Below are 4,727 nucleotides of genomic sequence, written 5' to 3'. Positions count from 1 at the left end.
ATCATCAGCCGTTCCGATAGAAAGGAAGAGGCTTCTGAGTTGCGTGCTCTGGCCTCTGAAGAATGCACTCTGTTTCGTCCCATTATCCCAGTCAGGCCTAACGTAGTGAATGACAAAGTAGCTGTCTGATGACAAGCTGTCTGTGTTGGCAGCCTTTAAATTACCCTGCATTCTGGACGCATTTACCTAACAGAAGTCTCAGAGGAATGCAGGACGTTCAGCTTTTCTATGTTGTTGGAAAATCAGTTTGATAAGCTTTACAGAGATCACTGTACAGATGGACTCAATCCCGTAGGATTCCGGAAAGTCCTTCACTCATGACTTCATCCCAGATTAAAGAGGGAAAAATGAGCTGGTGAAATGAAAAATCTCTCTCTCTCTCTCTCTCTCTCTCTCTCTCTCTCTCTTTCTCCCTCTTTCCCCTCTCTCCACCCTTTCCTTACTTCTTACATATACAGCAGCAGATGCACACAATACTATAAGAAACGTATGGGCTTTAGTAGGCAATGGTTTTATATACAAGCACATGCTCACCAAGTGAACCATTTGCATGGTTGAGAACATGTTAAATTGTACTGCATTGAAGAACCTTTCAGTTCTTTAAAGTCAAGTGCATCATATTTCATTCATATTTGAGTTTTTGAGACCTCTGCATTATCAGTGTGATCAGTTAATAATATATAATTAATTATAAGGACAACTTGAAACAGTAAATCTGATAGATCAGATTTTATTGCTTCCCGGTGGATTATTGGGGCACTCCATGCACCAGAAAAGTACACACAGATTTTGCTATTGCTAGTGATGGAGGGAATTCACATGAATAATAATTACCTATCCTACCTATGATAATGATTAATATAATAAAATAATCCAGAAGGTCAGATAAACACTTTGAGGAATTAGAATGGTAGTTATTTGACGGTTCAGGCTTTAAAAGGTTAGAACTTATTCTACAGAGCACGTTTTTCAGTGCTGTACAGAACCTTGATGACTTGCAGATCTGAGTTTACGGGCATAGTCTGTTTAAAGCTATGCTGTTTTCCTTCTTGTTTAATGAATTTCCATTTGCACAAACTTCTCCCTAGTACTGTTTGCTCCAGATCAATAGACAGAAGGCCTTGTTTCTGGGTAGAGACTGGCTCTCTTTCACAGCAAGGCTGAGTCACACTGCCAGTGGAAATTTATGATGTTGGATTCGTTGTTTGCAGCCTACTTGTTTGGACATAACTGCCAGAGAGTGAGATTGTTGACTTTCCTTCAGGTCTGTCAGAGCCGCAGTGAAATATGGCAGTTTGGATCGCTTTATAAAACGCACAATCAAAGCATGCTTCGTGAGCGCCGTGTGCTTGTGTTGGCCATACACCACCAGTGACTGCCCTTCCATCTGTTAGCATATGATAAGACGAAGTATTGCTGGGAGACATCGTTCAGCTGAGCTCCTGCACACACTTAATCAGAGAATGAATCTTACAGAGATATAGATTAATGATGCGACTGCAGGCTTGCCCTTATTTTATGCATTCCTTCTTATCCTCTGGGTAGGGCTCTGTGCAAGACCAGACAAATTTGTCTTTTTGCAAGACAGCTCATTTAGTGCATCGGAGGGAATTTAAGCACTTGATTAATTAGAGAAAGCTCCTCCAGCTCTGATGAAACTCTTTAGTAGAGCTCTTTAGTGTTTAATAATCTATATTCTTTGGACATCCTTCTTTCGTTTCCTTCCTTTTTTGTTCGATTTTCACAGCTGTTTCAAATCCAGCATGTATATTATACATGTAATTTAATTCACCCTTAACTTGTTGCATACAGTAAATTGCTTCATTGGTTAAATTACTGGAATAGACTGATCAACTGATCTCATCAACTGATTGAATTTAAGAAAACAATAAAGAAAAATATCCAAAGGACCACCAGCTGGTACGGAAATCAACATGTTTTGGCCTCACCAGGGTAGCGGTAATGCTGTCTCTGCTGTTGTTTAACCTTTTGACCCCTCGCTTACAAGTCCAGAGCCATCACTGCCATCACCAGCAGTGCAGCAGTGCTTTGAATGACCTGCAGGTGTCTTGGACATATCAACACGTCACCCAATCTGTAGACGCCTCATCTTCCAAGATCTCCACAAGCAGTTAAATCCGCCCAGAGCCCCGTCCCTAAAATGACCCAGATGATTAGGGTTCAGCGAAAGACATCTGACAGCGTTTAGTTTCTCCTGCTGAGTGTGAACGTAGCTTCAGGTCTCTGAGAAAAGCTTAGGAGAAAATGTAGGCCAAAATCAGAGACAAGCACTTTTTTGATTTGTTGTTTCTACACTATGCACCAGCACGCCTGCCCTAAGTCTCAAAGGTACAATGAAATCCGGTGACTGAGCAGTTAGGGATTCTCAGGCATTCTGTCCATATTGAACACATTATAACCAAGGCTTCTGTATGTTCAGTTTATTACAGCAGGGATCTCTGCCCTAATAATCTGTCTTTCATTACTTGGCATGGATACTCGGCTCCACACTAATTGAAGGAATACTGTCATTATTTTGCCATTCGAGCCTTGTGTACATCAGTTTGCATTCCCCCTGAGCTCTACAGCTGGTGTTCAGCGACCGTTCTGTGGCTTTCGGTAGAGGACTGCAAGCATGTGATCAGTTTACAGCCATCTGCTTGCAATTTGAATGGCTTAGATTTGTGGTTCAGGATGAATCTTTGGACGAGGGCATCCAAAATGAATGAGCAATAGAACCCATTTATTTATTTATTTAATTTTTATCTTGAAGCTTAACTACGAGATTTTCCAGCCCTTTGTGAACCTCTGTACCAAGACCAACTTCTGTGTTGTTAACTCATAAGAAAGCTACCGGTGCCCCTCACTGTTTGCTTAGTGTCTTAGTTAAGAGGGTTCGGTGTAGTTCTAAAAAAGGGAGAACCTTTTTTTAAAGACTATTTAAAGAACCATTTACAATAAGAATTTCCACTTGGAAAGAGCCATGTATAACATATGGTTCTCTGACCTTTGTGACCTTTGATAAATAACTTTTTAAGAGTGTAGATCTGATTTCTGATGTACTGGTGTGGACTAGAATTGTCAGTGTAGTTAAACAGATTATACCGATCCTACCTAACCTAGCTTTTGCAGCATTAGCAGCAGTAGCATTGCTCCCACAACGTTAATATTGCTATTGTGGCGACCACTGGTCTCGCTGAGCATTGCTACTGTACAGGTTACATTGCTATTGTGGTGTTAGCATCTCTGCCGCACTAGCCACCGACCTCAAGCCATGTTCATGAGGTCCTGGGCCCTTCACATCTGAAAATGAGTAAATATGTGGTCTACATATTTAGGCCCTGAGGGCAAGGCTTGAGTCCTTGAGACCAGGCAGGGTCATATGAAACGGTACATGCAACATAATAGAGGTCAAGGTTTTTTATTTACAGGCACTCTATCCAAGGCTCCTGGGAATAACATGGTTACAGCACAGAAAAAAGCACCTCAGAGTTAACAGAAAGAGCATCAAGGTGGCTGTGGATTAAGATGGGTGATGCAAAGGGTAGAGCTCTACTTGGACGCTAGTCGGGGACTGATCAACCCCGGCTGGGTCGTGAAAGTGTCTAATGATTTAAGACCCGAAACACCCCGTGACCCTGGGTTCATTACTGGCAATATGTCCAAGTTGCACCAGGTGGTGTTTTACGAACATATGATAATAAAAGTGCTAATTAAGCTGGGTTATTAGGTAATATAGAGTTTAATAGCTAGCTGGGTTTCAGATCTACACCTGAACAGCAAGTGCTCAGCTATGCGCTGATAACCAGTGGATGTTAGGAGGTTTAACACAAACGTTACCTTTACCTACATCTGTGTATTTTTATTGCTTAGGTAAGTGAGTGAGGGTATCGTCAGTGTTGTAAAAAATCTTGTATTTCCACTGTGGAAACTTTGAAGCAGAAAGAAAAAACCTTATTAACTTTAACATGTGTTTATGGAACAGATCATTTTGGACATTTCTGTTGGGCCATTATTCTCGAAATGTTCCCAGAAGGTAAAGGGCAGCTAGCATGTTCAAAGGATGTGAAAGAATGTAAACTAAAAGTATTTTTTTTTTTTTAGATATGACAGCGATGATAAGAAACATGAACAGTGATTTTAGTGCAGCTGGTCTTTGTCTTTCCAAATGTCTCATTCTCTTGATAAAAACGTTATCTGGCTGCTTATAAATGGAGAAAGCACATAGCTGATGACCCTTGTAGAATGTTCCTCGGCTACGAGAGCCAAACCACCAACCCCTGTCCCCACAGCCTGTAGTCAACTTCAGGACAGATCAAAACCAGACCTCTGCTGTCTCTGAGGAAACAGAGAGTGTAATGACATTTGTAAGTCATTCTGAGATAGAATCGGAGACGGAGCGACATAAATCTGCAGAGTTCACCTGCAGGCCTCAAGATGTTAGCAGGCCTCAGTCACACTCTGTCTGCCCCTGTCCTGCGATACATCTTTTCTTCTGCTTTCTTTGACCTGGGGTTGTGTTTAGTCTTTCCTACCCTTTTCTCTGTCAGAAGACAGCTGGAGGCTGACTGGAATCTGATCTCCTGCGATGGAGGGAATGTTTGCAAAAAACGACGGCGAAGATGGTGGAATCTACCCTTTCCATTTCGTTCTCTCAAAAGATGGGAAAACAACTGTTTGATCTTTGCGCTTTCCGTCCATCTTTCTACAAATCGGTGATGGGGAAC

Source organism: Salminus brasiliensis, chromosome 5 (assembly GCF_030463535.1).
Source record: "Salminus brasiliensis chromosome 5, fSalBra1.hap2, whole genome shotgun sequence".
In the NCBI taxonomy this organism is placed as follows: Eukaryota; Metazoa; Chordata; class Actinopteri; order Characiformes; family Bryconidae; genus Salminus; species Salminus brasiliensis.
This window is presented reverse-complemented; position numbering follows the sequence as displayed.